The sequence below is a fragment of the Fukomys damarensis genome, unplaced genomic scaffold (assembly GCF_012274545.1).
Source record: "Fukomys damarensis isolate Sample0158 unplaced genomic scaffold, DMR_v1.0_HiC HiC_scaffold_35, whole genome shotgun sequence".
In the NCBI taxonomy this organism is placed as follows: Eukaryota; Metazoa; Chordata; class Mammalia; order Rodentia; family Bathyergidae; genus Fukomys; species Fukomys damarensis.
Window position 1 is genome coordinate 686,439 of NW_022900947.1, and position 24,088 is coordinate 710,526.

At 47.2% G+C, this 24,088-nt stretch overlaps 1 long non-coding RNA gene across 1 annotated transcript; it reads left to right on the forward strand.

Moving 5' to 3' along the window:
• The first annotated feature begins 134 nt into the window (after window positions 1–134).
• On the forward strand, window positions 135–23,523 carry LOC104874588. The gene is made up of 3 exons (XR_783779.1): window positions 135–485; window positions 4,703–4,744; window positions 23,385–23,523. It is a non-coding gene; the product is annotated as an uncharacterized LOC104874588 (long non-coding RNA).
• Window positions 23,524–24,088: the final 565 nt, after the last annotated feature.

The window sequence follows — 24,088 nt, forward strand, 5'->3', positions numbered from 1 at the left end:
AAAGCTGAGGTCACGGAGCTTCGTTCTGGGTGCTGGGAGAGTGCGCCTTAGGCTGTTGCAGCTGACAGCTGATTTGAAGGATGGACTCTCAACAGCTTGGGGCTGAGTCCCCATGGCTGAGGGCTGGAGGCCAGGTCCCAGTGCAGCCTTCAGAGGAGGGTATGGCTGGCTGGACCGTGGGGCTGACCTCACATTTGACCATTGGCAGCATCATCGCTTGATGGCCTTAGGGAAGTGACTTTGTTATAACAGTGACCTCGCTGCTCCCTGGGCCAGCACAGCATGAACAGCTGTGCCCCAGCACATCCTCCACCATGATGATTGGCTTCACCACAACCCAGCAGCACTGCAGCCAGCAGCCATGGACTGAACCTCTAAAACCATAAGCCAGAACGAAAACTTCAACTTGCTGTGTCAGGTATTTTGTCTCAGCCATGAGAATCTGGCTAACACAGAGATGATGAAAGCACTGACCCCTCAGAAAGGTATGAAGGTTGACACTGACTGGGTCAGCTGGGCATTGTGGTGCACACCTATTATCCCAGCACTTAGGAGGCTGAGCCGGGAGGATCACTGTGAATTCAAGGCCAGCTGGGGCTACACAGTGAGTTCAAGACCAGTCTGAAGTACAAACCTGCAGAAGTCTTGAAAACGACAGCAGGGCTGAGGTCTCTTCTGGTTCCAAGCATTGGAAAGGAGCAGATACCCCCGGGCCTCAGGGTGGGTGAGTTTAGGGATGTAGCACCTCCATATTCCAGATGGGCAGCCTATGACCCTGTAGTCCAAACCTTTGAAGTGCAGTCGCTGTCCTCTGAGAGGCGGACCTTCACTATCTCCTTCCTGAGGTCTCCCATGCTCAAAACCAGCAGGAGAGGCCCTACAGCCTCAGGGTGTGAGTCAGGGTCACCAAGAAAATGGGGGGCAGGACCTCAGGTGGGCAGGGTCCAAGCAAGAGCCCATGCCATGTGACCCAGGGCTTGGGGTGGGGCCAAGCATGGGCAAGCCTCCTGGTAATTGGCTGGCAGTAGCACTGCAGTGATGTCACCATTATGGGGTTATAAAAGTGGTGTGGCTGCACCTGGCCTTCCCGTCACCTGGCCCATTGCCAAAGCTCCAGGCTCCTTTCCACCCACCGTTCACCCAGCCCCTGGCACAGCTTTGGTGGGATCCTGGAACCCACCTGGCTTTGTCCTCCCTTACTGCAGACACAAACAAGACTGGACTACAGCAGAAAGCTAAAGTGGACAGAGCAGTCATACCCAGGAGCAAAGCCCCAGACCAGCAGCACAGGCTGACGCCATCTTGGGATGGAGGGGCCAGGCCAGGGCTCCTGTGCAGGAAGAGGCCCGGCCTGGCAGGCAGCTCAAGAGCATCAGTGGTATGGGGCACACAAGGCCTGGCCGGCACCGCCACCCTTGGCACTGCTCTTCCTGAACACCTCTGTCCTGCACAGCACCAGCCTGCTGTCTCAGTGGCCATAGTGTGGGAGCCCTGGTTCTGAGGTAGAAAGCACAGCTTGCAGTGATGAAGACACGAGCCTAGGGAAGGAGGAGGGTCCCTGTGAATGACAGCAGGGGAAGATGTGCTGGATTTGTTAGGAACCTGAAGCTGATAAAGACAGCTCGTAACACAACCAGGAAATCTCAGTGGAGGTGTCTGGGCTGAAGGGGCTGCTCAGCGTGTCTGAAGGAGGAAACTGAAGCTTGAAGGTCTGCCCAGTGCCAGACATCCTCAGAAAGGACAGGCTGGAAGCACGTGTGCGAGAGCCTGGTGTCCCTGGACACATGGGAATTACAGAGGCAGTGGACAGGGCCCGGGGGAGGCCGTGGCTACTCAGGGAAGGTGTGCAGGCCTGGCGGGAGCTCCGAGAACATCTGTCCAGGACACACGGGGGAGAGGTGGAGTTGTGCGCCTGCTGGTCAGCATTGCTTATCCCCGGGTGGACAGAGTGGACACATGATGAGTCCCTTCTGGGACAGGGGAGTCTTTCAGCTTCATGCTAAATGTGTGACAGTTAAATAATCACTGAAGTACTCTGGGAGGCTGACAGGATGATCCAAGTTTGATCACAGCCTGGACAACATAGTGACTTAGCAAGATCTTGTCTCAAAAAATAAAATGGGCACAGGCCCTGCCCAAAACAAAACAGAAAAACCCTGCTTCTTTTGGAGTGAAGCAAGGTCCCCTCGTGACTCTGATGTGGGAGGGGCAGTGGTCAGGTTGTGTCCACAGCCATGTGGACTGAGCAGCCTGGGTCTCACTCTTGGACCTAAGGGGCTAGACAGGTCAGCTGTCTGGGTGTCTCCTGAGGGTGCATGGTGGGTCAGGGTCTCCAAAGCACCGGAGCATGTCTAGTGGCCCACTCTGAGCATGTTGCCCGTCTGTGGAAACGTGTCAGTGACACTGCCTCATCCCTCTGCACCGGCCATGGTCCTGAGTGCTGTCCACGTGGCTGGTGTGAGTTCCAGCAAGGGACCACTGCTGGACAAAAGCAGAAGCAGACAGAGTTGGTGCTGTGTGCCCCTCCTTTCCAGAGACTCCGTGGTCCTGGGCTGCCGGCTCAGGGGTGGACAGAGCCCTGCCCAGCCCGTCCTGTGGCCTGGCGGCTTGGGCTCTGCTCAGTGGGACTCCTGAACAGTGAATGTGGGAAGACCAGAGCAGAAACCCTGGTGCCCCTGGAACAAACAGCCCTGGGTGCAGTGCAGTGTGTGCAGCACCAGAGAAGAAGCCACGAGGATCTACAACGTGGGAATGATGCTCTGGGCTGGGAGGGACGTGGCCTGCAGGACCCAGCCTGGGGCCACCAGTCTGAGCTTCATGTGGGGTGGAGTCCCCGAGCCACGCTGTGAGCCCGAGGGTCGTGCTTGGGCGGACATGCTTGTCAGGTCCTCACCGCTCACAGCCAGACCCTGCTGTGGTCCGTGGGGCTCAGGGCCCATTTGTTCCCAGGCCACATGATTTGTCTCCAGCCCCCTCCTCATCTGTGAACGTTTGATCCCAGGTTTTCTTGTGAATGAACTTTCCGATTCTCCAGAAGCGGCCAGCCGATGTCTGCTGGGCAGTGTGGTGAGGGCACTGCTTTGTAAGAAGGGCGCCGCTGCTGTGCCACAGTGGTGGCCCCCTTTGGCATCCCGCCAGCACCCATGAGACCCGCGGGGGTGCCGAGAGCCCCTCAGGCGACCATGGCCGTCTATCCAGGCCCTGGTCTGCCGTCTCTGTCTTTTGGCCCTTTACTATTTGGACATTTGTTGTTGTTGAACTGTTGAGTTTTCAGAGTCTTTCTCTATTCCCCATGCAAGTCCCTACAGATGTGTGGCTTGCAAGTGCAATTTGTTCTGTCTTGTAGCTCGTCTTTCATCCTCTTAGCAGGATCCTTAACAGAACAAATGATTTTATTGTATTTTTCTTTTTACTTATTTATTTATTATTTGGTTTTTGGAAATAGGGTCTCACTATATAGTTCAGGCTGGTCTTGTACACCAGCAATCTCCGGCCTCAGCTTCCTGGGATTACAGGTGAGCACCACGACACCCAGCTCTTTGACTTTATCTTTGACAAAGTCTAAAGTATCTAACATTTGTTTTGTGGATTGTGTGTTGTGTCCAAAAACTTTTGAACACGCCTTAGGTCCTGAAGATTGTCTCCCATGCTTCCTGTAGCTTTACATTTAAATAAACGCCATGCTCAATTTGAATTAATTTTTAAGGAGTGATGTTTTCATCAATGTATTTTTGCTCTTTTAAAAGATTTATGTATGTGTGGGTTTGTTTTTGTCTTGAGACAGGTCTCACTACATCTCTAAATTGCCCAGGTCGGGCTCAGACTTGCAGTCCCGTTCCTCAGACTCCCAGAGTGCTAGGGTTCCAGACGTGCATCACCATGCCTGTTTGCATTTTGCGGGGAGGAGGTGTTTTCTTATTGCTGTTTTGTGTCTGGTTTTTCTCCCCATAGTTGTCCAGTTGCTCCAGCACCATTTTTGAAAATACTTTCTCTTTGCATTAGATTGATTTTTCCATTTTTTTGCCAAAAGTCAGTCAATGTCTGGTGTAGGTCTGACTCTGGGAACCCCATTCTGTGATGCGCGTTAATGTTTGTTTTCTTCTACCGCAGTTTTGCCAGTTTCGTTCACTGCAGCTATGTTAGAAGTCATGAAATAGACTACGTTGAATCCACTCATTTTACTTTTCAAAGCTGTTTTAGCTGTGCTGGTTCCTTTGCATTTCCACACAAATTTTAGAATAACCCTGCCCATGTCCATGAAACAGAACATGCTGCACTTTTGATAGGAGTTGTGCAAGACACGTATCAGTCTGGGGAGCCTGTCCAGCCCCCTGTGTTGTCTTGCAGTCCATGCATGTGTGTGTCTATCCAGTCAGAGCTTTGGTTTCCTTTATCAGGGCTGTGTGGATTTCATCCTAGGTTTAACTCCTAACTTTTTTTTTTTTTTGGTACCGAGGATCGAACTCAGGTCCTTGTGCTTGAGAGGTGGGTGGCGAAACCACTGAGCTAAATCCCCAGCCCGTGCCTAACTTTTTAATGCTTTTATAAATGGGATTTATTTTTATTTCCTTTTTGATGTGTTCATTGTTAGTATATAAAAGTATAACTGATTTTTGAATATGTAAAAAAAATCAATATTCTGCAACCTGCTGAACTCAATTATTAGTTCCAGGGTTTTATTTGTTTTGTTTTCTTTTTGTAGATGTCTTGGAATTTTCTACATGGACAACCATGCTACCCACAGGTAAGAGAGTTTTACTTTCCCCTCCTGTCTGCCTACCTGCCCCACACCTTGTGGCCTGGTGCACTACTGGAGTGTCCTGTGTTATCTGGAATGCAGTGATGCGAGGGGCCTCCTGGCCTTGTTTCTGGTTTTTGGAGAAAAGCACTCAGTCTTTCTCCATGATGTAAATGTTAGCTCCAGGTTTATGTAGATGTTGTCTATCAAGTTCATTCTTTTTTGAGTGTTTCGTCGCGCCTAGGGGTTGACTTTTCAAATGCTATTTATTCTGTGTCAGTTGATGTGCTCCTCTACCTTTCCTTCCTCAGCATGCTGACACGGTGTATCATATGATTAATTTTCAGGTATTGAACCAATCTTTCATCCCTGGAACAAGCCATACTTGGTCATGGTTTGTGATTCTTTTTATGATTTGCCAAATGCCTCCAGCCAATGTTTTGTTGCAGATTTTCCCATCTCTGTTAGGCAGGGATGATAGCCTATAGTTTTTTGTTTCCTATATTATCTTTCTCAGGTTAAGTGTGATTCTTGGTTCATAAAACACGTTGCTGAGGGCTGAGTGTGGTGGCACACACCTGTGATCCCAGTGCTGGGGAGGCTGAGGCAGGAGGATGGCTATGACTTTGAGGCCAGCCTGGGCTACACAGTGAGACCCTATTTCAAGGAAAAAAAAAAAAAACAGTTAAGAAGAGGGACCTTCTTTTCTATTTCCTAGAAAAGATCGTGTAGACTTGGTATTAATTCTTCCCTAAATGTTTACGGAATTATGCAGTGAAACAATCTAGGACTGAAGATTTCCTTCTTGGGAGCTTTAAAATTATAAATTCAATCCCTCTAATGGTTACAAATGATTCAAATGATCTACTTCATGAACAGAGTGCTTGGTCCCTTTTGCTGGAGCTCTGAACCTGTGTGTCAGATTTGCTTGTTATTTTCTGATCCGCACTGAGTCTGGCTGTTATCTCCATCTCTTTCCTGAACCTGATGATTGGTGTCTTCTTTTCCTTGCCCATTTTGCTAGGTGTTCATCAGTTTATTGGTTGCCGTTTCGTGGGTTTCTCAGTTTGTTCAGCGTTATTGATTTGTGCCCCCTTTTTTATGTCTTCCCTTCTGCATGCCTGGGGTTTACTTTCCTCTGTGTCTAGTTCTTAAGATGGAATTTTCCACCATTGGCTTGACAGCTCTGCTCTTTTTTAGTTTCCATGTGTTGGCGATTTTCTTGTAATCTTTGTCATTTTTTAAGTTTGAATCCACTGTAGCTGGAAGCCTGTATGGCTTCCCTTCTTCTAAGTTTGCTCAGGATTTTAAAACCCAGACACAGCCCACCTTGGAAGTTGTTCTGTGGATGTGTAGGTGTGTGTATTTCAGCTGTAGCTGGGGGACGTGTTCACTAAATGTCAGATGCTGTTGGTTGGTGGTATTGAGTTTCCTCTATCTTCTAGCTGATTTTCCCCCCAGTATTGGAGATTAAACCCAGAACCTTCACACAGAGTGGGACTCTCCAGCCATTTAAAATAATTTTTTAAATTGTGAGACAGGATCTCATGAAGTTGCCCAAGTGGGACTCTAACCTGCAACCCCCCTGCCTTAGCCTCCCAAGTACTGGCCCAAGTGGTGTGGGCCACTGCACCTGGCTCTGCCTTGCTTATTTCTTGAATGGCTGTTGTATGATTTGTTGAGAGCTGTGTTGGAGTGTGCAACCATATCTCTGTTTTCAAACCTATCACCTTTAATCCATATGTTTTTTAGCGGTTAGGTTGGTCTGTTTTCTTGGTTGAGTTATCCCTTTGTCATTACATAATGTCCCTCTGTCTCTGGTAATCTCCTTTGCTCCAGAGTCCAATTTACCTGACATTAACATAGCCACGCCTGCTTTCTTTTGATTAATGCTGGAACAACATGTCTTTCATGAACCTCTTACTTGAAACCTTCCTCTTGATATATTAGAAGTGAATTTTTGCAGCTAGAATATAGCTGGGTTAGGTATTGAAACAACTATGCCTGGATTAGTTTATTTAAAGCGTTTATATATAGTGCAATCATGAACGTTTTAGAGTTTAAATCTGTTGTAACATTTTTGGTTTTCTGTTTATTTTTTCTGTTTTCTGTTTCCCTGATTTTTTTCTATCTTCTTAGGTCAACCTAAACAGTTTTTAGAATTCCACTTTGGTATATCAAGTGTTTTCCAGTATATCTTATTGTATAGTTTAAATGTTTAAGAATTACCTTACGTGTACATGATTTATTATAGTAAGTCCTCCACATTTTAAAAATCACTTTTTACCAGTTTGAGTGTGGAAACTACCCCTAGGGTCCACTCACCTCTCTTGTTTATAATAAGATAATCTTAAAAATGTCATTTGCTTGAACCATCAAACATAATTTAGGAAAATTAAGAGGACTGTGTATTGTATCTACCCATATTTTTATTTTTGTTCCTTCTTTCTTTGAGATATTCCAGGGTTTAGCAATTTTTTCTTTCCTATCAAGAATTTCTTTAGTTATTCTCTGGAGGTTCTGTTGATGAAGGTTTTGGAAAAAAAAAATTCTTGATTTTTCTTCATCTGATAGTCTTGATTTCCACTCCATGCCCTAAAGATATTTTACTGAACGTAGAATTCTAGCTTGACAGTGCTCTTTTCTTAGCACTTAAAAACCCTATGGCTCTTGCTCGGGCTTCCCAGCCCTAAGGGAGCCTGTCGTGGGTGCTGGGTCTGCCTCCTCGCCTGTTGTCACCTCCTCTGCTCGCTCTCGTGGTCTCCTTTGCCTTTAGTTTTTCATGCTTTGGTACTGATGTGCTCTCCTGCGCCACTCAGCCCTTGCACAGACTTACCCTGACCAGGAGGCTGGAACGATACTCAGTTCCTCGTGGGTGCTGAGCCGGAGCCTGGGAGGCTTGAGTTCGGGGTGGGGTGACGGGGGCGCGAGGGCTCTTCTCGACTTGCGGGGCAGGGTGGGAAGGGTCTCTTCCTGGAGACGCTGCTGCTACTGCTGTGGGGTCACCGCGGGACGCACGGAGCAGCTCCCAGGCCGTCACACATGGGTCATTGGCTCAGCACACAGTTAGGGACAGGCATCAGATTGCTGTTTATTCCCGTGTCTTGCTTGGTGTGGATTTCTTGGAGTTCAACCTGTCTGAGTTTTGCTTGATTCTTAAATCTGTAAGTGGGGAGGGGCTGCCAAATTGAAACAGCTGGCCATGACTCGGTCAGATATCTCCCCAGCCCACTCCTTCCTGCCTCCCTCTGGGATTCCAGCGGCACACAGTGCCGTGGCTCCGTCCGTTCCTGGGGTTCTTTTCTGAGAATCCTGTCTCCTCAGACGCTCCATCTTCATACTTTCTTCCTTCCGCCTTCCATTCTCCACCTGAGCCCACTGAGCTTAAAAAGGTTCTGTTACTGTTTTTCCTCCACTTACTCCTTTCTAACTTCGGTTGCCTCCCTGAAGTGTTCCACTCTTCCGCTGTTTCAGCCTTGTTTGTGATTGCCTGTCGACTGAAGCGTTTTTATGATGTCTGTTTTAAAAGTGCACATCAAATAATTCCAACATCTGTGTCACCTTGGTCTTGGGGTCTTTTTGTTTTCTGTCTTGTTCAAGATAACGTTTGCCTGCTTCTTGGTATGATGCGCGTTTTTCAGTTATATCCTTGTTATTTTCAGTGCAATGTTATGAGTCCTCGTAAGTCTCGTGTTCACAGGCAGTGAGTCTATGAAGTAGCTCATGAGCACAGCCCCAGGCCTATTCCCCAAGCTGAAGTAGTGGAGTGGAACTGGGCTGGCCCTGAGCTCCGGCCTGTTGAGACTGATGCCCAGATCGCCCCTCAGCTGGCCACAGCGGGTCACCATCACCAGCCTTCTGTTGCTTCCTGAGGAGGTCAGGGCTCCATGGAGACCAGACCTAGGGCTGGGACTCATACTGAGAGAAGCCTAGGGAGTGCGAAGGGTGCAGATAGGAGTGGCATGGACAGCAGGGACATCAGGCTTGCGATAAAACTGAGGCTTTGTCTGCAAGCGCATGGGTCCTGCACACTGTCCTGTACCCCTTGACTCATCCCAGGGCGCGGGGTGAGTGCCAACCCTGGGCAGTCCCCTCCCTGCATGTTTACCCCGATTTCCTGCTCGGGAGTGACCTCCGCTGTGTTCCCTAAACCTGGCCCCCTCCCTGTGTCAGCCAGGAGCAGAACTGCGGTCCTCGACCCCTGGCACTGTTGTACGGGCTGTCACAGGGGCTCTTCTTCTAAGCGGGTGCCCTGGCCTGGCCACCTCAGTCCCACCAGGCTTCAGCTCCACGTGCCTGCTGCTGGGCCCTTTGCTCAGGGAATAAAGTGACTCATCCTGCCATCTGGTTGTGCAGTATCTCCTTGCCTCCCCCACCACACCTAAACCCAGATCAGCGTTTCAGCCTGAGTCTGTCTACAGCAGAAGCCCTCCCTATGTTGCTGATGGGCACTGACCCCCACTTCGGCACCCCACTTGCTTGGAGATTGTGAAAATACATCCTTAACAATTTCTTTTGCCAACAAATACCCAGAGCCCTGTTCTACACAGGTTCCTTGAGTGCAGGTGAAGGCCTGAGCTGTGGTCTCAAGGTTGGGGTGCTTCCTTCCACAAAGATCTCTGCACCTGGAAATGAGCAGATGCTGTTCATGTCAAGTGCTGAGCCGGGAGCTATCATGGGAAGGAGATCAACACTGCAGGGTGCTGGGCATGCAGGATGTTGGCTGGCCCATGTGCAGCAGTGATGATGGTGTTACCCAGGGAGACCCAGCCGTTCTGGGTGCTCATGAGAGACATAACACCTGCTCTCCTTGTGAAAAGGAACGAGAGAAAATGGGACAAAGCCTGCATCCTACACTGAGGATGAATAGAGACAGGTTGGTCCCAGAGAACAGGCGCAGATCTGAGGCCAAAGTATAGGACCTGAGCTCAGATTTCAGGACACTTGCGACCCCATACAAATTTGAAAATCTGCTTCTCTTTCTTTGAAACATACTGTTGGGATTTTGATAGGCACTGTGTTGGGTCTATAGACCACTTTGGGTGGCACTGACATTTCAGGAAAATTACCCCTTCTTGTCCATGAGCATGGGATGCCTTCCCATTCATTTAGATATTCTTTAGTTTCTTTTTGCAATCTTTTACAGCTTCAGCCTACAAGTCTTTCATCATCTTGATTAAATTTATTCTTAATTATTTATTTTGTTATACGCCATTGCGAGGCAGGAGATTAACATGTGGCCAGCAAGCTGGGTTGACTTGCCAGTCACAGAGATCCATCACATCTGTGCTTAACCCTGAACTTGGAACCAATCAGAAAGTGCTATCTTCAATTCTTCTGGCATGAAATCAAGCAGGTTTTTGGTAGGCTGGTCCAGATCTGAGGTCAGCCTGGAATGGGAGGGGGCACAAAAGACATCAGCCATTAATATCATGGCCACTGTGCCTCCTCTTTCTCAGTGGTCTGCTGTCATTTTGTACAGTGAACTTTAATAAATGTAAAGTTTTGCTACATTTTTCACTTGTCCAGTTCTTTATTCAGGACAACAAAAACCTTTAAAAGAATCTCCGGAAAGGATCTACAGCACCCCAGAAACCCGGTATCAATTGTAATTGAAATCATCTTCAATTTTCTGATCAAATTTATTTGATGCAGGTGTACGGAAAATTGGTTTTTGAATGTTTATCTTGAATTCAGTTTTTAGCTCTAGTAAATTTCTTGTGGAAGTTCTTGGATTTTCTATATACGGGATCACATCATTTGCAAATAGAGACAGTTTTACTTACCCCCTCCTTTCTACTTGGGTGTTTTCCCTTCTCATCTATGGCCCTGGACAGGGTGCCAGTGAAGTGTTGAGTAGCACGGGTGAACGTGGGCACCCTTGTGTGGTCCTCAACCTTGAGTTTTGCCACTGAGCACAGTTTGGGGTTCATGTCACCCTTTTTTTTGGGTTTTTTTTTTGGTACCTGGGATTGAACTCGGGTCCTTGCACTTGCAAGGCAGGTGGCAGAACCACTGAGCTAAATCCCCAGCCCCAACTAAATCCCCAGCCCCTCATGTCACCCTTTGTTTTCAGGGGAACTTTCCCCTTAGTTCTTTGAGTGCTTTGTTTTATCATGAAACAATATTAGCTTTTGTCAAATGCCTTTTCTTTGCCATCTGTCACTGGCTGTGGTCCAAGGAAACTCCCAAAGAGGGGAGGGGGACCTCAACTCAGTCTGCCCATGACGCATGTCATGGAAAAAGACTTTCAGGATGCAGAGAATGAGGCACAGGCAGTTAAAAAGTTAGGGAAAATGGGGAAGAGACAATAGCCTGCACAATGGGAGGGGCTCACTCTGGTGCCGGGGCTTAGGTGGGCTGCTTATGAAAGCAGCACATCAGTTTTTAAGGATCTGCCAAGACGGGCCAGGGCTTGGTCAAGCATTCTCAGCCTTGGTGTTGGTGTCTCAGCTCTGCAGGAACCCTATGGCTGCGGGGACAGTGTGGTCCCTCTAGGATGCTTATCTGTACTTGGAAGATGTGAGCCCCTCATGGGGTGGTATTGAGGCTCTGCTTTTCCTGCAATCTGAGGTGATTACAGGTTTGGAAACTTCTAGGCATCACTCCAAAGGGTCTGGAACTGGATGGCCACTGAGTGCCCCTGAAAACCCTAAAATTACTTTTTTTTTCTTTTAACTTTTCCTAAAATTACTTTGGTTTCTCTTATCTTGGGGCCTGCAGTCCTGAAGGTGTTTGAGCCAGGTCAGGTAAACTTGGGGCTAATGACTTTGTTTAACGAACTTTTCCTAAATGATTTCTTAAATGATTCCTATGCACAGAACTGAGTAGGGATCTGACTCATTTTTAAAAAGGTAACAGGGAGACAAAAACAGTTTCTCTATCTGCTTTCCACTTATGTTTCCTTTATCCTACCACACGTTGAGATGATTGTGCAGCATTCTGTTCATCGGCCTAGCTATGTGTTTTACCAGAGTTGAGTCTCTTGTGTTGACCTGCCCTGCCTGGCTGGATCATTCCTGCCTGGTCATGATGAATAACCTGCTAGTGCGCTATGCGGTTCAGTTTGCTAATATTTTGCTGAGGACTTTCACATCTATATTTATAAGAGATATTGGTCTGTCATTTTCTTTTCTTGTGATGTCATCATGGGGTTTTGGCACTAGTGTAATGCTGGCTGCATAGCATGAGTTAGGAAGTTCTTCGATTTTTTGGATAAGTTTGGTGTCAATTCTTCCTCAGATATTTGTTTGAACCAACCAGTGAAACCACTTTTGCTGGGAGGTTTTAGCTACTGACTCAATCGCTTTACTTGTTGTGCAGGATTTTTTATTTTTCTCTCAGTTTAGGTACATGTGTGTTTTAGGGGATTCGTCCTTTATCCTTGCTTGTTACCTTGTTTGCTGGAGTGTGGTTGTTTATTGTATTCTCTGTAGCACTTCCTGTCTCAGTAGGATTGATAGTAACATCTTCATTTCCATTTCTGGTTCTAGTTATTTGTATCCTCCTTATTTCATTCCTTGCCAGTCTAGCCAATTTTTTGTCAATTAAAAAAATTTTTTTAAAAGCCAACTTTTACTTTTCTCTATTTTCTATATCTCTGCTTAATGTTTATTGTTCCCTGTATTCTTGTAGTTGTGAGCTTAGTTTGCTAATCTTTGTCTCTAAAAGGTAGCAGGTGGCCGGGGATTTAGCTCAGTGGTGCTGCTGCCCACCTTGCAAGTGCAAGGACTGTAGTTCAATCCCCGGTAGCAAAAATAAATGAATTAAATAAAAGGTAACAGGTTATTAACTTCAGATCTTCTTCTAACCCAACATTGGCAGCAGTAAGTTCCCCCTTTAGCACTGCTGCTGCTGTGTCCCATAAGTTTGCACATGTTGTGTTTTCATTGTCATTCCTAAGTATTTCCAGTTTCCCTTATGATTTCTTCACTGATTTATCAGATGTTTAAGAAAGGAGAGAGAGAGAGAGACAGGGTAGGGGGGTGAAAGAGAGGGAGTTAGTTGGCTCTGGGGATTGAATCCAGGGCCTTGACACTGAGCTACATCCCCAGTCGTTATTCTGTATTTTTTATTTTTAAACAGGGTCACACTAAATTGATAAATGTCCTGGGCTGGGCTTAAACGTGTGATCCTCTTGCCTCATTCTCCCAGAGTGCTGGGATTATAGTCATGTGCCACCACACCAGCCAAGAATGTTTAGTTTCCACGATTTTGTGAAATTTTCACTTTTCCTTCTTTGTTGATTTCTAACTTTATCCTGCTATGGCCAGAGAAGATGCCCTGTGTGCTATCTTTTTAAATCTATTGGAGCTTTCTCTGTGGCCTTATGCCTCATCTGTCCCGATAGCTCGTGCGTATTTTGTTGGTGGTGTGAGAGTGTTCTACACATATCTGTCAGGTCCCGTGGGTTTAGTGGACTTAAGTCCTCCATTTCCTTACCTGTGTTCTGTTTGGGTGTTCTATCCATTATTGAGAAATCTCCAACTATTTTGTAGAACTGTCGGTTCTTCCGATTCAGTCAGATATGACATCATACCTGAGGATCCGCTACTAGGCACATAAATGTCTTTCCTACTTGTAAGCTTTCATGCATACATAATGGCCTTTGTCTCTTGCAGGGATTTTGGTTTAAAGTCTGTTTGCCTGACACCAGCATGGCTCCCCTGCTCTGCCTTGGTTCCTCTGAGCTTGGGACATCTCTTTCTGTCTCGGCACCATCCATCTCTGTATCCTTGGAAACAGCACACGGTGGGATCTTGTGTTTAACTACTCTGGCATCCTCTGCAGCGGAGGGCTGTCCGTAGGAGTGGCTGCTGTCTTCCTTGCTGTTTGTCTCCACTGTGCTGGTGGCCGTCTTGTCCCTCATTTCCTTCGTTGCTGCTCCTTGGTGTTCAGTCGTCTTTTGTAATGAAATGTTTTATTTCCTCCTCATTTCCTAGTGCATATCTTTATATTTTGTGGTTACCATGGGGATTGCATTATATATAACATCCCGGGGTCATAACATTCTAATTTGAATTTATACCAGCTTCACTAGAATAGCATAAAATTCTGCTCTACTCAGCCTAACCCCCCTTCTGTGGTTGATGTCATAAATTACATCTGTCTACATTTTTTGCCCAATAACCAAGATAAATAATTGTTTTATGCCTTTTCTTTTAATCGTGCTAAAAATAAAAAGTATAGTTACAGACCATAAAATACTATCCATGTATTTATGTTCACTGTGGTCTTTATGCTTTCACGTGGCTTTGAATTACTGTCTAGCTGCTGTCATCTCAGCCTGAAGGACTCCATTCAGCATTGTTGAAAAAGAGTAGCGATTGGGCCGGGGATGTAGCTCAGTGGCACCAAGCCTGCCTGGCAAGTGCAAGGTCCTGAGCTCGATCCCCATTACCACACACACAAAAAAAGAGTGACGGTGGAACCCTCACACTTCCCAACTTTACAACTTCTTCCAGGGTTATTAAAAATGGTAAGGACAGCATGGTACTGACATTAAGGCAAGCATATAGACCAGGAGAAAAGAATAAAGATCTCAGAAATAAACCACTGCAGACAGTCTTTTCAACAAATGATGTGGGGAAACTGTGTCTCCGCATGGAAGACTGAAGGTGGACCCTTCTCTTGTACCATATATAAAAATTAATTCCAAATGGATAGAAGACCTAACTTGGAGCTAAACTATACTGGTGTGGTGGCACACACCTGTAATCCCAGCACTCAAGGAGGAAGAGGCAGCAGGATCACAAGTTCGAGTCTGACCTGGGCAACTTAAGGAGAACCTGTCTCAAAGTAAAAAATACGAAAAAAAGGACTGAGGTTGTAGCTCAGAGGTAGAGCACCACTGGGTTCAATCCCCTAGTACCAAAACAAAAATGGAAAAAAAAGCCAAACTATAAAGCCCCTAGATTGAACACATTGGGTGAAATCTTCATCATGTTGGAATTGGCAACAAGTATAAGTGGGGTGTGGTAAAAACTATGAAGACCCAATTCAAAAATGAGCATCTGAAATGACAGACATTTCTCAGACAAAGAAGTAGAAGCAGCAAGTAAATATATGAAAAAATGTTCCACATCACTGGTCATTTGAGAGATGCAGATGAAAACAACACTGAGATTGCACCTCACCCCACAAAGAATGGCTGCTATCAAGAAATCAACCAATAACAAATGTTGGCCGGGTTGTGGGGAGAAAGAAACCCTTCTCCATTGTTGGTGGGAGTGCAGACTGGTGCAACCACTATGGAAATCAATGTGGAGATTCCTCAAGAGCTGGGACTAGAGGTTCCATTTGACCCAGCCATCCCTCTGCTGGGTATCTTTCCAAAAGAATTAAAAGAATCCTAGCAGAGCGATAAGTGCACACCTATGTTTATAGCGGCACGGTTTGTAATAGCTAAAACTTGGAAACAGCCCACTTGCCCATCAGTTGGAGATTGGATAAAGAAGATGTGGTTTTTCTATAAAATGGAATACTACTCAGCCATAAAGCATGAGAAATTAGACTCATTCATAGGAAAATGGATACATATTGAGGATATACTCCTAAGTGAAATAAATACCGAATAGTTTCTCTGTTGTGAATAAACTGTAACAGTACAGAAGATCCTAATGAGATTACTGACATTGTGAAATGGGAAGAAAAGGGCTAAAGGTGTAGGGAAAGTGGAAAGGGGAGGGGAAAGGTAATAAGGGGAAAGAAAAAAATATGAAAAATGGAAATAAAGTGTTTGTAAATGGGGAGGGGAGGAGGGGGTGAAGGGAGGGCAGGGACAAGGGGAAAAAATGAGAGCCAAGACCACCTGTCATGTGAAGGTACAGGATCCCAATAATGAATGTAACTGTACTGTATACCTAAAATGTACCAGTAAACTCAATAAAAGAAAAAAAAGAATAAGTGTTCAAAAGAAAAGAACTATGCTGAACAGAATCCCCCTCAAAATCCTCCCCTCTCTTCAAGCACACTTGCTCCACACCGTTCTTGCTACTTTCTCCCGCAGTTCTGGAAGTCCTCTTCCACTGGTGTCTTTAGCTGTGCTGCTGTGGCTACCTCAGTGTCCTGAATCAATTCAAAACATTTGCCTTTCGTGGTCATTTTGACTTTGGGAAAGAGCCAGAAGTTGCACAGTGCCAGGTCCAGTGAGTAAGATGGATGAGGACACAGCATCACGTCTTTACAAGCCTGGCTTTCTGTTGGATGGCACTGGGCGGCAGCAGTCTCAGGATTTTGCTTTTAATTAGTCCTTGTAGAGACACTCATGTACGAGAACTTCCACAATTGCTTCAGAAAGTGGCAACAATGATAGGATAAACATGTTAAAGTGAAGGAGATTCATGGCAAAGTTTCTCTCACTGTAGTAAAACTTTTTAATTTAAATATTCATTGTATATTTTGATCACACCTCATAAATATGACTTTCAGTAGCACAAAAAATAATACCAGTCCCCCCCAAAGTTAAATTGATCTTCATCAAACTAAGAACTTTTTGCAGGATAGGGTGCTATCAAGAAAGTGATAGGACTGATTACAGAAAGGGACAAAATACTTGCAAATTATCAATTTGACAAGAGGTTAATATTCAGATTATATAAAGAATTCCTACAACTCAACACCAAAAAGAAAAACAACCCACTTCAAACATGGGCGAAGGCCTGGCATGCACATTCCTGCAGATGAGACGCATGGTGCCTAGCACCACAAGACCAGGGCTCTGCGTCCTCCGTCCCTGAGTTCTCGCCTCTCCTGGATGTTTCATAAAAACAAAAAAAAAGGCCTGGCTGGCCTCCCTTTATGAGTGGTTCTGAGGCTATGCTCCAAGCATTGTCAGAGCTTTGCTTCTTTTAGTGGCTTAACTGTGGTTCATGTTTTGCTTCTCACGTTCATCATTGGTGGGTGCTGGCTTCCTCCTTTCTGCTGTGAGCAGAGATGGAGGCTGGGGAAGGGGCTTAGCCCCACTGTCGGGCTTCTCCAGGTCCCTGGGCAGGGGAACTGTTGGGCCCCTGCAGCTTTTCACTGAAGAAATGCTGTGCATTTACAGAGCTGGACAGTTTTATTCTATTCTGGAGGAGGAAACTGAGTCACAGAAGGTCGTGTGGGCTCTCCAAGGCCCCACACACAGCGCACTACAGAGCTGGGGCCACACTCAGTGCCTGGCACTAGTCCGTGCTCCCATCCCAGCGGGACAGCTCTGCAGAGGCAGCTCCGGGCGCCCCCCAGGGGTCTCCTGTGGAGAAACATGGGGCTCCCACTGCTGGCCCAGCCTCGGGCTGCATGTGTGTCAAGAGGTCCACAGAGCAGTGGAGTTGTGGATCAGAGCCAGATACCAGGACCACAGTAGGCAGGTAGGGCCTAGCAGTCCAGCACTGTCTCGATCCTCAAACCTGCCCCTGTGCCTCCAGTGCTGTGACCACCTCATCCCCAAGTCGATCCCCTCTTCTTCAGTGCATCCTGCACACCTGTGTCCTGCACAGAGCTCTGCCTCGTGCCCAGGAGCCTGGCCAGCTGCTCTGGCAATATTACCCTAGCTTTTGTTGTTTTCCCACTGTGAGAACTGCCCCGCTTCATCCTCAGGGGCTTGGGGATGGAGGGGCCACCATCCTTGCTTTGCCAAAATCCATCAGGGGAAGACAGGTGCCTGCCGGCCACCCCCTCCCAGCACCAGGGCTCACAGCTCATGCCAGCACAATGCCTGCCCCTGCCCGAACTGCACATCTCTCACATCTCTCCACCCTCGGATTTGAGAGCCTCTCATGCATGGTGTCCACATCGTGCCCAGGCTCTGTCCAGTTCCTGACAGCAGCCAGCCGCAGGCTGCCTCTCGAGGTATGGGCAAGTCCACCCTGCCAGGGCCCAGGGTCAGGAGAATGGGCTCAGGCTGTGGGCATCAGCAGTGTGGTCAGCAGGGGAGTGTGACCCCTGGCCCCGAGGCTCCTTGCTGCACGGAGCCTATGGCCAGCTGTAGCTGTGTCGATGCCACACAGACCTGTTCAGCTTGAGCGAAGGCCACACCCTTGGTTCTCCCACAGGGACCATAACCAGCCTGGCATGAGCTTCACATATTAAAATGCTGAACCCTGGCAGTGGATGCTTGAACTCCACAGAAGAGAGCACTCGGGAGCCTCCCTTGTCATTACAAGTCTTGCCTTTGCTGCTTGTTTATACTTTCTTTTTTCTTTTGCAGTCCCAGGGATTGGACTTGGGCCTAGTATTTTATCACTGAGCTGCTTTTGAAGTCCTATAAGAGCATTTCCTATAAAGGAATTGTTTATTTGTTTGTTTGTTTATTTATTTTTGGTACCCAGGATCAAACTCAGGACCTTACGCTTGCCAGGCAGGCACGGCACCACTGAGCTACACCCCTGGCTTAGGAATTTTATCCTTGATAAAGGAATTTTTAATTGTTTTAGCATCCTACAATAATTTTCTAATTGAAACTCTGTCTGTGGATTTAAGCAAATACCATAAATTTTACAATCCTGCCAGAGCACCTCAACCAGGGAGCAAAAGAATGCAAAAATAATTCAAGGAGGGAGGCATGCAGTGTGGACAACCTAGAATGAATGAGTATCCTTAGAAAACAAAGGGGACATTCAGCTGCAGATAGCAGTAAATATATTGTTATTGTAGCAAAAAATTCATTACAACCAAATGATCTGCAAGAGTCAAACAGAGCCCTGGAGGTAGGGTGGCACCACAGCAGCCGTGGGTGGCAGCTCAGACTTGAGCTCTGGCCCTGTCCTCCCTTGTCCTCCTGCAGACGGGCCTTCGCCCTGTGGGTGCAGATGCTCGTGGCCAAAGGTCCCCTGCGGTGGCATCAAGAACCAGCTGGGCATGGGGCCTGCTCCCACTTTGTCAAAGAACCCGGATGAGTGAGATTCCAGAAGGTACCTAGGCCTTCGTGGGAGGGAAGGGACCCACAGAAGCTTTCACTCCCGCAGATAGGAAGAGGGACGACCAGGAGGAACCTGTGGACTTGGAATCCACGGCCCAGCTTTGGGGTCTGCCTCCTCCTTCCAGCCTCTCCTGGAGTCTGTCGCAGCTCATCCCTCGGTTTGAACATTTGGCTGGGGACAAGGCATGGATGGCTTTCTGAAGTCGGGGACAGGACAGGCAGATAGAGCTGTCCAGAACCACAGGAAGCCTAGGACAGAGAGCAACAGGTGCCCTGTGTGGTGGGGTGAGGGGAGGCTGGTGCCAGGCTGGGTTGGAGCGCACCACAGCAGCCAGCCCCCAGGTCCTGCAGAAGGGGTGCTCCTATCTCAGCTCCTCAGTATTTGCGGCTCAGCTGGTGCAAGCAGAATCTGAAGCCGCCACAGAGCGCAGACCCAGCACATCTGCAGATCGATGGACTCATCCCTGTATGTGAGAGTCCTATTCAAAGAAGAAGCCTGTCCTTTGGGGGAGGTAAGTATCCCTTACCTCTGTCTCAACAAATCCTCATGATGAGCAGCATAAAACAAAATGTTACAAGACACGCAAAGAAGCAAGAAAACGTGAACCCGGTCAAGGTGAGGGAAGCAAAGCTCCAAGTCTCAGCATGAGGGCACAGTTGTCAGAAGGAGACTGCGGCAGGAGACACCGTGCAGCAACACATGGGAGACTTCAGCTGTCAGTGGAAACCCTTAAAAAAAAAGGTGCCAAATGGAAGTTATAGTAAAATAAAAATATGACACCAGACTGGCAAAGAAATAGGCCTGAGGATCAATGGAACAGACTGGAAGACACAAAAACAAATGCAGATGTACTCAGCTACCTCATCTTTGACAAAGGAGCTCACCATCCTCAGTGGAGGAAAGATAGCCTCTTTAATAAATGGTGTTGGAAAAACTGGATATCAACCTGCCACAGATTAAAATTAGACCCTTATCTTTCGCCATGCACTAAATTAAAATCCAAATGGATTAAATATCTAAATATTAAAACAGAAACATTAAACTTGCTGGAAGGTAAGTTAGGCAGAACTCTGGAAGACATTGGTATAGGAAAAGACTTTATGAACAAATCCTCAGTAGCACGGGAACTAGCAGAAAGAATCAGCAACTGGGATCTCATCTTACTAAAAAGCTTCTGTACTTCAAAAGAAACCATTAGCAGAACTAAGAGACAATCTACAATGTGGGAAAAAATTTTTACCAGCTGTACCTCAGACAAAGGACTATTATCAAGGATATATAAAGAACTCAAAACAATCAGTCCCCCCAAATATAAAGACCCGATCCAAAAATGGGCATCGGAAATGAACAGACATTTCTCATACAAAGAAGTAAAAGCAGCAAGAAAATATATGAAAAAATGTTCCACATCACTGGTCATTCGAGCGATGCAGATGAAAACAACACTGAGATTCCACCTCACCCCACAAAGAATGGCTGCTATCAAGAAATCACACAATAACAAATGTTGGCGGGGTTGTGGGGAGAAAGGAACCCTCCTCCATTGTTGGTGGGAGTGCAGACTAGTGCAACCACTATGGAAATCAATATGGAGATACCTCAAAGAGCTTGGACTGGAGGTTCCATTTGACCCAGCCATCCCTCTGTTGGGTATCTTTCCAAGAGAACTAAAAGAATCATATCACAGAGAAGTATGTGCACCCATGTTTATAGCGGCATAGTTTGTAATAGCTAAATCTTGGAAACAACCTATTTGCCCATCCGTTGGAAACTGGATAAAGAAGTTGTGGTTTTTCTATAAAATGGAATATTACTCAGCCATAAAGAGCGAGAGAATAGATTCATTCATAGGAAAATGGATACATATTGAAGATATACTCCTAAGTGAAATAAATAAGTCCCACATGTGTAAATACCAAATAGTTTCCCTGGTGTGAATATTCTGCAACAATGCATAAGATTCTAATAAGATTACTGACATTTAGAAATGGGAGGAAAGGAGCTAAAGGTGTAGGGAAGGTGTGATATGTAGGGGAAGAACAAAAAGGGAAAAGAAAAACATGTGAGAGAATGAAAAGATGAAAATAAAGTGTTTGAAGATGGGGGGGAGGGGTTGAAGGGAGGGCAGAGGTAAGGGGAAAAAAATGAGAATCAAGACTTGCCATGTAAAGGTACATGATCCCAACAATGAATGTAACTGTACTGTATCCCTAAATATACCAATAAACTCAATTTTAAAAAAATGACACCAGGAATAAAGAATTAAATGAGCTTTGCATCAGAGGGGGAAAAAATCAGCAAACTGGAAGACAGGAATGCAAAAGTATCCAAACGGAAGCACAAGGAGGAAAATGAGTTTTAATAAAGACATCTGAGATGCCAGGTGTGGTGTGCATGTCAACATTCAGCACTCTGGGAGGCTGAGACAGGAGGATCACAAGTTTGAGCCCAGCCTGGGCAACTTACCAAGACCCTGTATGAAAATAAAAAGATAAAATAAAATGGGCTGTAGATGTAGTTCAGTGTGAAGATTCTTGATTCAACCCCCAGTACTGAAAAAAAAAAGCCAAGGTCTGTGTGGTCCAGGGTGTGTGTAACTCAACCCCCAGCAAGAGAGAAGGATCAAGGTGATACAATCATACACGGAGGAAAGGGTGGCGTTGAATGGTCAAGGGCTTTCTGATGGTGAAGAAAGACAGAGGCTCACGGATCCTGAGCCGGCAGGTGGAGAAAACCCACCGGCCCCACCGAGCTGCTGGATGGCACAGATCCAGGGACATCCTGAGAGCAGTGGGGACTTCAGAAGTGCGGAAACCGCGCTGAGCCAGTGACGTGCAGCCCAACCTCACGTCCAGAGAAGGCCCAGTGAGTAGATGCCTGCAGTTCTGGTGAGGAGGAAGGTGCCTTGAGGCCGGGTTTGCAGCAGGAATGGGGAGCCAGCGGGAGCTGGAGAGTGAGTGTTCTGATCCACTTATCCCCTTATGCAGTGAGAGGGAATCTGTCTACCAGGAAAGAGCTTCTTTCTCTAACACTATAGGCTGTTGGCAGAAAAAAAAAATCACTCAGCTGGGTTTGTAGTGTAATACACATGTTCCTCCCCTAATGACCAAGTCCCATCCCTGAGACTGGGTCATTAACTGAATTGGTCGCCAAAAGAGTCTGCAGAGTGTACATTACCATTCTCAGATCAAAGAAATGGTCCACAGAAACTCCACCTTGGCGGCTTTGCTTTGATTTCCGTGACTCCCGCGTACAGGGCGGGATGGGTAACAGAACCTGCAACTACAGTGCTGTACAATACAATCAACAAAAATTATAGCGCCGTATAAACAAGGTGAACTGTGCGGAAAAGTACACCAAGGCTCTATCAACACGAAATAAGAACTGTACCAAAACAAAGTCTGAGCAGTGGTTAAATGGGTAGGTCATTAAGTGAGGGTTAGCTGTAGGAGCTGCAAATAAGAACAAGGCACGGGTGTGAAATGAAATTCCGCCCTGTGTTCTCATTCTCTCTTTCGGTGGGGGGGTGTCGGGCATAGAACTCAGGACCCTGTCCTTGAGAGGCAGGCGGCGGCACCACTGAGCCACATCCCCGGCCCATGTTCTCGTTCTGTGGTACAGTGTGACATCATCTGTGGAGGATCTTGAGGACACTTAGAGCAGCACAGAGGGTCCAGCTGGAGCCCCCGCAGAGACAGGACAGAAGACAGACCCAGTCGGTCCACACGCCTGATCCGAGCCCACTCCATCTTCCTGCGGCTCGCTCCGTTGCTCTCCTCAGCCTTCTGCAGCTTGCAGCTCTGAGCCTTGCTGTTCTCCATCGGGGTGCACTTCAGCCTTCATCTCTCTGTGCCACTGTGCGTGGCTTTTTAGGTTTTCATCTCCAGCAGCTGCCGTGGATGCCCAGACCATGCGGTCGGTGTGTCTGAGGCCCCAACATCGTTCTTACTGATGCAGGCAAAGGGCCTCCTTCACCGGTCCCTGGTGCCCTGCAAGACAGATGTCAAGGTCAGCCCAAGGCCGCCATTCCCGGCCGGGCCCCAGTCCTAGGGTTCTGTCTGGGTGCGGCTGGGCTGGAAGCTGAGGTCCTCCTTACCAGCATCACCCCTGGGGGTCCGCTGGGTCTGGAGTTTCCATCTCCATCTGGGTGGCACAGAGATCAGGGGCCCAGCCCGGCTTTGTGACCTCCAGGATCCCCTCTCCTGGGCAACCCGGTGCCCACAGAGAACCCAGCTGCAGCTCCCCCAGGATGGGGACAGGAGTGTGAATCCACTGTCCTGGGAGGAGAGGCCTTCTCCTGGGGAGAAATACGCAGCCCAGTGGGGAGGGCCAGTGAGGAACCACTAGCGATATAGTCAATCTAGGGTTGCTCACTTATGTATGTAAGTAAGTAAGGCGAAAAATGACAGAATTTCACTATCAAATCACCTGTCTTTTGAGCAGAGCCACAGGGAGCTGCTCTCTGGAAGGGCTTGGTGCTGCTCAGAACCCGGCCCCTCCCAGAGGTGCTTGTGACCTTGACATCCGGCAGGCAGCCTTAGGCTCTGCTGGGAGCTGCACCTTGCTGTCCCTCAGGCTGGATGCAGTCCTGGCACGTGAAGAGTGATGCGCTCGGCCCTGACCTCAGCTCGGAGTCTTGAGGTCCTTCAGCCTCTTTCCAGGAGGCTGAAAGGTGTTTGTTTAATTGCGTTGATTCACAGGCTGTTGTTACTAACAGTGGGCTGTCCTGTGTGCTCCCTTTGTAGATCACACCGTCTGCTTCTACACCTACACCGCCTGGGGAGCAGAGCTGTGACACCGAGTGGCCGTAACTGTGACAAACCACACGCCTGGTGCCAGCAGTGATGGATGGAATGATGAGCCAAATTAATAAAACAGAGATCAGAAAGCATACATTTTATTAAAGAATAATTCCTTGATAACCAAATAACATGGACGCCTCCAAGCATAAGATTAAATTACATGCTGAGCAAACCTGGCATTTCGTGATAAACTACAAAACGAGACTTTCTCCAGCGCTGGGAAGGTCGGGGTGACAGCATCGATAAACACGCTTTATGGTGTGTCTGCACGATGCCTGGAAGGAATGACTGGGTCTGAGTTTTCTCCTGTGCAAGGAGTGATTCTCACCAACATCTCTGCTGTTTGTGATAAAAGTCTCATTATTCTATTATTCCTATCACAGGGAATTATTGCTCAACAAATTAAATCCCTATTTTGACTTGTAGAAGATATATGAGTAAGTTTAGTTGTCTTCTTTTGCAGTACTCACAGAATTAGACCTGTTTTAATGTAGGTGTCAGCATTTGTGCACTTACGTGTGATAGTTTTTTTCATTTTTTTAACTGCAGCAAGATAGGAATACACTGTCTTCCCAAGAATTCTGAGGAATGTGTTCGGGGCTGTTGGTCCCCACCTCCCGGATCTGCTCTGAGCTGGGCAGGGAGGT